Below are 9,605 nucleotides of genomic sequence, written 5' to 3'. Positions count from 1 at the left end.
TGGCTTCTTATGCATGTATACACCTTTCCTTTGACTGTTACCTATTGCCAAGTTGACCACAGAAGAAAAATCAAGGAGAAAGGAGCAGAAAGATTATAATAGCTGGATGGGGGATTATTGCAAGAAGTTTTTTGAAGTGCATACTGCTGGACTGGCTACTGTGCTTTTGTGGTTACTGTAGCTGTGATTACCTGAACAAGGTCTAAAAAAAGTCAAGGTAGCCTAAATTCCAGCATAGATGTGGAGGCTCCAACATTCACTGTAAATAGCTGCTGGTTGAGGATGTATTTTTTTTTCCTATTGATAGATTCCACATACTCAGTGGATGGTCCTATATGTACATACACCACACACACACACACACACACACACACACACACACACACACACACACACACACACAAAGTGTATATAACCCTAATTGGACTTTGTGTATCATCAAACAAACAAACAAAACAAGCAAAAAAAGGTGATATGAAGTCAAGAAGAGACTGTCCTTGCAGTGGATAGGAGGTGGATAGGATCATGTTTTATTTTATACATGCAGGTAATATACATGGTATATAGAAAAAAATCAAATATTATAAAGGAATTTAGAAGTAGTTTTAATCTTCATTTCCCTTACCACTGAAGATATTGAAGACATTTTGGTGTTTCTTAGCCATTTCTATTTCTTATTTTGAGAACTCTGTTTAGTACAATACTTCAGTTTGTAATTTGGTTGAATGTTTTCCTGTTGTTTAGATTCTTTGGTGATGTTATATTTTGTAAATATTCAGTATTTAGCACACAATGAAAATTTATTTTAAATTACAAAGGAAATAAATGACACATGTAATCATGTGTGACTTTGAGTTTCCCCTATAAAGAATACAATTTGAAATTTAAACAAGATATGGCTGAACCATCTTAAGAAAGAGGCTGAAGCATGGTCATTAAAGGATATCTATTATGTTTCTCTCTTCCAGGATTTCCAAGTTGTTCACTGAAGGCCTGTGTGTGCAGCTTGTTTCCTTACTATGGGGAAGTGATTAACAATTCTGCTGAGCTCTGATGCAGTTATCTGAGGATAGAAAAGGCAAGAGATTAGGAAACATTACTGAAGGATTATAAATATCTAATAATACCAAACCAGTCCATAATTACCTCTCTGGGAGTCACAAAATAAAAATCACAACATTAGAGCAAACAAAAGGCCACATTGTGGCAAGATAGTCTTTTTAAAAGTAAGCTTTTCCTGGGGACAGATTCAATGTCGCTCTTTTCATGTTGTGATTTTTTTGTTTGTTAATATATAACTTAGTTTATCTCACAGTTGATTTTCTAATAAAATTTGTTAATATGCTTTTGGGATCTAATGGATTAAACATTTTGTAATAAATGTTTACATTTTATGTTGTTATCTATTAGTTTAATTTGTCCAGTATTTATAATTTTTCAGGTTTTACATATTGTGAATTTTAATATAAAGCAAACAAACAAGTTATCAAGTACTGATTGTTATTAAAAGAATGTCCATAGTTTATAAATAGCATGTAGAGAATTGCTATAATTTAAAAATTAAGCATAATGAACAAATCAATAAATATTTGCAATAAATTATATTTTGTTGGAGTTCTGTAGTAATAAATTCATATAAAAGATGACTTTCATCCTATGTAATAATTTTAGGTTTTACATTAAATTTTATGCACATGATTATGTTAAAAAGATATAAAACAAATTTTTGAATAAAGTTTTTTTTATTTGATGTTAATACTTTAAAAATTACCTGGTGCTTTCTTTGTTCTATCAACAGAAAAGAAAATTGTTCAATTACAGAGCATTAATACAAAAATCACACCTAATGCTTATTCACTCTCTATCATATTAAAATTCTATTTTGTAAGTTTTTAATTATAAGATAGTTTTATGCAGTAATTGAATTTCACACATATTAACGAGTACAACATAGTTTTAGCTTATATGGTAAATGACTGTGGGTACCCAATCACAACTGATATATCTGCAAAGCAATGTTTTGATAGGCATTACAATATTATAGCATAATCTAGGCTTTATGACATAAAATTGACCACTAATTTTACCTAACAGATGAAAACTTCTTCCCACAAAATATATACTACATATCTTCTGGTTTCTATACTATGGAGAATTCAGCCAAACTCAAAGCTAACCAAAATAATGGCTTTAAATTGATGTACCTTTAGAACATTCACATTTATTTCACTTTAACAAAGCATTATTATTGTTTGATAAACAGGTAATCTCTAAGTACTACTGTAATATTTTTTCTTTCTTATATGGTATCTTACTTCAAATTATATAACATAAACAAGCTTTCAGTCAACCTGATGTTAAATTAAACAGCATCCTAACTAATACTGTCCTGATAATAACTACCTTGAGGGATTATAGATATCTTCCACATATCCATTATATATGTACATAGATTTTAACTTAAATTATTGTATTTCAACTTGGCTTCTCTTTTCCTTCTTTTTTTTTCTTCAAAATTAGAGGTCATTTTATTTATGTCTTTGTCATTCATAAGCACTTGGACAATTGTGGGGTTTTTCTCCTTCTCACAAGTGGCTCGATGGGGGAGGGATGAGAGATGGTGTTAGGAGGAAGCAGATTCCAGAGACCAGCATCAAGGTGCAGATCTGGTTTAATGTGTATATTCACTAGCATATTTGCATACAATAACCAATCAGCTAAGGTCATATCAAGTTATGGTCCAATGAGTCCGGATGGCACACAACCTGTGTTACGTGTGTGTGTGTGTGTGTGTGTGTGTGTGTGTGTGTGTGTGTGTGTGTGTGTGTCTGTGTGTCTGTGTGTCTGTGTGTCTGTGTGTGTAGGTGGTAGTGTGCTCAGGCAGTGTGTCTGCAGACAAAGGGCAAGAAGCAGTCAACACCCTGGGCTTTAGTGTCAAATTAGAAGGTCTCCAGTTAGTTTGACACCATTTTGAGTCATCTAGTATTCCAGAGACTCATGTCTGCTCAAACAGCTGCAGGAGGTGTTTGCACTTCTCACCTTCTCTGACTTTTAGTGACACCATATGAACAGAGACTGATCCCTCAGACAATTATATATAGACTTATACATGCTGGTTGTACTGGTAACCTGTGAATATATGTATGTATATATGCATGTATAACCTTTACTTACATGACAAACAGCATGTGAAGATGCCAATAAGCCACGAACCACGTGGCAAGGTATAGAATTATAGAAATGGATTAATTTAAGCTGTAAGAAAAGTTAGCAAGAAGCCTGACATGGCCATACAGTTTGTAAGCAATATAAGTCTCTGTGTTTACTTGGTCGGGTCTGAGCAGCTGTGTGACTGGCAGGTGAGAGAGATTTGCCCTGACTGTGGGCCAGGCAGGAAAACTAGCTACACCTGTATGTTTTCAGGGCTGATGATTTGGCCCTGGACAACCAATTGTAGTACTCTTTCCTGGAGATTCCACCTCTCATACTCCCAGCTTCATGCAGATTCCTTTTATCCTTTGTGTAGAGCTGAGGTCTACTGGGCAGACTTCCTTATTCAAGTTTAATTAAGAAGATAGATATATGTAAATACAAACATTTTATTTAACTTATTTCTGTCTGTTTAATTTTTAACTTAGTAGAAGGAAAAGGGTCCCAAGAGCAGGCAAAAGATTCAGAGACACTCCCACTGTTAGGAGTCCCACAAGAACACCAGCTACAAAACCATAGCATATATGCAGAGGACCTAGGTCAGACCGATGCAGGTTTCATGATTGTCACTTCAGTCTTTGTAAACCTCTATGAGGTTCTGCTTAGTTGATTCTGTGGACTATTGTCTGATGATGTTCTAGACCCTTCTGACTCCTACAGTCCTTCCTCAACCTTTCCTTCAGGGTTCACTGAACTCTGCATAGTGTTTGACTGTGCATCTCTGCATCTGCTCCCATCAGTTGTTGTATGAAGTCTCTCTAATGATAATTGGGCTAAGCACTGATCTATGAGTATAGCAGAATATCATTAGGAATCATTTCATTGACTTTTTGTTTTTTATTTGTTGTGTTTGGTTCTATCCTAGGTCTCTGCGATATCCAGCCTTTGGTTCCTACTATGCAGGCAGTGTCAGACATGGGCACCCTCATGTGGCATGTACCTCATGTTGGACCAGTAATTAGTTGGCCTATCCCATAAATTCTTAGCCGCCATTGCCCCGGCCTGTCTTGCAGGCAGGACAGGTTGTAAGTCCATGGTTTGGTACCTGGGTTGGTGTCCCAGTCTCACCATTGGAAGCTTTGACTGTTTGCAGAAGATATCCAGTTCAGACTGGTTCTGTATGTCCCATTACTAGGAATCTCTGCTATGGTCTTCCTTGTAGATTCTAGGGAGTTTCCACTGTACTAGGTTTTCACATCACCTCCCAAATACCCCCCAATTTTGGTTGTGTCAGAAGTCTACAGTGAATTTTTTTTTTTTAATGTGGAAATGGAAGTTCTCTTTGAAGTCACATCATTATAAAGACTTGAAGACTTGGCCGGGCGGTGGTGGTGCACGCCTTTAATCCCAGCACTCGGGAGGCAGAGGCAGGCGGATCTTTGTGAGTTCAAGGCCAGCCTGGTCTACAGAGTAAGATCCAGGGAAGGCACAAAGTTACACAGAGAAACTCTGTCTCGAAAAACCAAAAAAAAAAAAAAAAAAAAAAGACTTGAAGACTTTTATGAATAGTGAAGATAAGGAATGAAACCAGAAGAAATGAAGTGGAAGTTTGTAGCTATCAGTGTACTGGAGAGGAGCATCAAGACACTTTGGGTCAGTTAAAAACAAACAGGAGAAGAGTTGTGATTTGGGGTAGGCTACTTCAAATATATTACCTGAGGATTCTTATACTCATTGGAGTTTCTTATTCAACTTTGGAAGGATATGGGCACTTTGGTATTATTGATGCTAAAGAAGCTAATGAATTCCTTTAGCAGACACTGATGAGGAGCAATGACCACCTGCTGACCATCTTTGTAGATATGAATTATTTTTAAGAATTTATCTTTATTTTTGATCATATATATAAAGATATAAATAGATAGATAGATAGATAGAGATAGATAGATAGATAGATAGATAGGTATTTTTGTCTCTATCTATATGCCTGCCCTCCCCCCGCAACCTCCCCACCCCATGTGTGTGTGTGTGTGTGTGTGTGTGTGTGTGTGTGTGTATGTGAATGTGCTGTAGGATAATGCTTTTGTACACTGGTTTAATAAAATGCTGATTAGCCAGTAGCCAAGCAGGAAGTACAGGCAGAATAAGCAGACATGGAGAACGCTAGGAAGAAGAAGGCTGAGTCAGTAGACACCAGCTTGCCATCCAGGGAGCAGCATGCAATGGTACACAGGTAAAGCCACAGAAAATGTGGTGACATATAGATTAACAGAAATGGGCTGAGTTTAAGTGCAAGAAGTAGTCAATACTAAGCCTGAGCTAATGGCCAAGCAGTTATAATTAATATAAGCCTCTGTGTGTTTACTTGGGTCCAAGTGGCTGTGGGACCAGCAGATGAGAGAGATTTGTCCTGATGGAATACAGGAAAACATCCAGCTACAAATGGTGCCCAACATGGGGCTCAAACCCACGACCCTGAGATTAAGAGTCTCATGCTCTACTGACTGAGCTAGCTTGCAAGTCTTCAAGCCAGACCTCCTGAACCTTAACAGATGGTACCTATCAACAAAGTTTATAGCCAGTCTTCCCAAAAATTGACCATTATCTAAAATTTTCTCAGGATCCCCATAAAACTGCCAGTGCCCCCTATCATCAGGAAGTAGCTTAGAAAACTATGCCCACGTTCCCAAAAATGGATTATGAATGTTTGTCTTTGTTTAGGTTGTTGGTTACAAATTGTTATTGGTTATAGTCAATCTCTTTCTAAAAGAAGAAAGGGGATATGATATGGAAGTATAGGATATAGATATGATAGGATAAAAGGGTGGATTGTTGAACCTACTTTTAAAGAGCAATTTGTTTAAAATTGTAAATGTTTTACATTGGTATAGAATTTAGTTTATTGATACAAATTTACAATTGATTTTGTTACACTATATATATTTCTACTCTGTTTAAAGTATTATGTTTATGTAACTCATTTAAACTGTAATGGATAATGAAGAAATACAGATTAATAATTAGACTTCTATGATAGTCAAGCTTATAGTTATGTTAAGTTTTCTAGGTATACATACATCTAATTAATTCAGTTAAGTAGGTAATCTTCAAACACTTCAAAGACCTACAGAACATAGCATTTAAAATGTTTTAAAAACTTAGACTTTCTGGACAATGAGACACATCTCTTCCCGGCAGCACCAATTTACTTCAAAAAGAAATATGGCCATCAAAGACACTGTATATGGAGTTTATCTTCTTCTTGGCAAAAATAGCCATTTGGGCAAGAAACTGTTCTTGTCCAGACTGCTTGACAAAATGTTGCATAAAATGGATATGCAGGACCCATCGGAAGGTGACCACTGAACTTTGCAAGACAAAATGGTCCTTTAGGTTCCTGCTTTGTAGAGGAGACTGCCAGACATTCTACAGGACACACGGAGAAGCAAATAAGAAACTCAAGTCCTATAGGCTGAAGATGGATGTCTCAATGTTGCAGACAAACTTGGGGTGACTGTCCAGGCAGCCAGCTGTCTCTGTCATTCTAGATTTTTGGAAGTTGCTTACAATGCTCTTCCTATTTACTTAGGTAATATTACATCCTTCTGAGGTCTTTGATGTAGCTGAAGACTATATAGTTATAATTATGGTTTTCCTTGGTTTGGATAAGGGAAAAGGTAGATATGAAACTTTGGACTCACAAATATAGTATAAATAAAATATTTTCTTTAAATTTGCCAAATATAAAGAGACTAGATATTGTAACTGTAATTCTTGCTTGATAACTGTTTTGTTATATATAATTTTACTATGTTAAAGTTAAAACTTTCCTTTTTAACTAAACAGCAAAGGGGAAATGCTGTGGGATAATGCTTTTGTACACTGGTTTAATAAAATGCTGATTAGCCACTAGTCAGGCAGGAATTATAGGCAGAATAAACAGACAAAGACAATGCTGGGAAGAGGAAGGCTGAGCCAGTAGAAACCAGCCCACTGTGCAGGGAGCAGCATGTAATGGCACACAGGTAAAGCCACAGAAAATGTGGTGACATATAGATTAACAGAAATGGGCTGAGTTTAAGTGCAAGAGGTAGTCAATACTAAGCCCAAACTAATGGCCAAGCAGTTATAATTAACATAAGCCTCTGTGTGTTTACTTGGGTCCAAGCAGCTGCAGGACTGGCAGGTGAGAGGGATTTGTCCTGACCATGGGCCAGGTGGGACACAAGAAAACCTCCAGCTACATGCACATGTGTATAAATGAGTATAATTAATGCCTGTACAAACAAAAAAAATTATGGCAGATCTTTGGGAGCTGTAGTTACAGGTGGCTATGAGCCATTGGAATTTGGTGCTGTGAATTGAATCAACATCTTCTGGAAGAACAAGATGGAGTGTTAACAACTGAGCCATCTCTCCAGTCATGAGGATACTGATTCTTAACTCTTTAAGGTAATAGGCCATGTATGGTTCATTGTTTAACCTAATATACAGACGTATTTCAGAATGAATTAGCAAAAATACAAAATTGCAGGAATCTAAAACAAAGCATTTAATTATAGTAGGTTTTTAATAATTGGTTGTATTTTTATTGAAAATGTTACAGATGTTGACATGCTAGCTACTGATTTTCCATGTCACTACTATTTTTTTTAATTTCTAGGAATAATTCACATCAAACTTGAAAAAGTGATCATGAATGCAATTGTTGAGGTTGTAAGCAATTTCCCCAACTCTTTAACTTACTTCGCTCTTCAAAAACCAATTATCCAAGTTAATTTAGTAAATACAAAAAAGAATCAAAATTGAAATTGAATTTCTTTTTTTTTTTTTTCCAGAGCTGAGGACTGAAACCAGGGCTTTGCGCTTGCTAGGTAAGTGCTCTACCACTAAGCTAAATACCCAACCCCTAAATTGAATTTCTTATAACTCTTATATACAACTGGTAAGAATATAAATTGGTGCATGCATTGTGAAAAAGCATATGAAGTGCCTAAAATATTAAAAATTAAATTGCAACAGTTCCTGTATTTGTTTTGATATGTAAAATAAAGTCAAAAATAAAATATTTAAATAGTACTATGTTCATTGCAGCCCTCTTTACAAAAAACATTTATGTTGTGTGGCATTAACCTACATATCCATTAAATTATAGACACAATGAAATATTATGTGGCCTTAAAAGGAACTGGAGCCTACAGTATATAATGACATGAATGAATGCTGAAAACATTATTCCAAGCTGAGTATGCCAAAAACAGTCATTCAAATATTGGATGAATATTTTTATATGAGTAGTCTAAAACAGAAAAACAAACAAAATTCTGAAATGTAACTATAATTTATATAGGATTAGTGGACTACTGAATGGCTAACGTTTGGAAAGTCTCTTTAATTATGCATCCTGAAACTGTCCTGCGATATGGCACATACTCCATACTCCATAAGTGAGGAAGGCAGACTTCAATGTTGTCAGAAAGTAAATATTTAACATATGTTTACAACCATGAAGAATACATTTCCCTAGCAGAATTTCATAATTGTAATTCTCAAGTATTGCTGCTTTATCATTTAAGGAAATGTTAGAAGTCACACAAAAGGAGTGAGTGAAGCTGATTTTTGTCAGGCATGCTATAAAAAAGTGATTCAGAGCAATTGCAGAACTTCAACTTGCTTAAGTAAAATAAACAAACATAGTTCTAAGTCTTTAAAAATGCATTGCCTATTTAGAATGTATCACAGAGACAGCTGACTGTCTGAATCAATACCTTGACTGATTCAAATTGTTCATTCTAAGATTCTCTTTATTGATACAACCCTATTTATTTTTCTGAAAAAAATAAAAGGTTGTTGCTTAGACTAATTTAATCAAGTAGTTAATCATTAAATTGGTAGAGCTCACTATTATCATTTACAATTAAGAAGTTAATTATAGGTTTAATTCTACAACCTCCTTCCAATATTTTGCTAACTAAAATAGCACAGATCCTTGAACGCTGAAAAATTTGAAAGCACAATTTTCAACATGCAGTTTCTCTGAAAAACTGTTTCCCCTTAATTCATTTGTTATTGATTCACATCTCTAAAGAACTTTTTAAGAATAAAGGATATATATTCATTATTTGGCAATTACTCCAAAACAAACCACACCAGTGTGTGTACATATTTTACAACAATTATTTAGAGTACATGGAACCACACCATTGATATTACTGAAAATATTGATGAGTGGTTATGTTTGACTTTTGCAACATTGCTACTCATATAAAATTTTTAAAATCCTACAAAGTTTATATATATATATATATATGAACATAAAACACAATGCATTAAAACAATGTGTATACTCGGGCAAGTATACTCGGGCAACATCTTTTTGAAATCTTAACATGTAACTCATTACAAATTAAAACCAATGAGTGCAATATGGGGTAAGAGATAAAAACTGTATTTAT

This window comes from Peromyscus californicus, unplaced genomic scaffold (genome assembly GCF_007827085.1).
Source record: "Peromyscus californicus insignis strain IS unplaced genomic scaffold, ASM782708v3 Scaffold_18__1_contigs__length_77618521, whole genome shotgun sequence".
Classification (NCBI taxonomy): domain Eukaryota; kingdom Metazoa; phylum Chordata; class Mammalia; order Rodentia; family Cricetidae; genus Peromyscus; species Peromyscus californicus.
The sequence above is the reverse complement of the archived record's forward strand: the minus strand, read 5'-3'. Positions refer to the sequence as shown.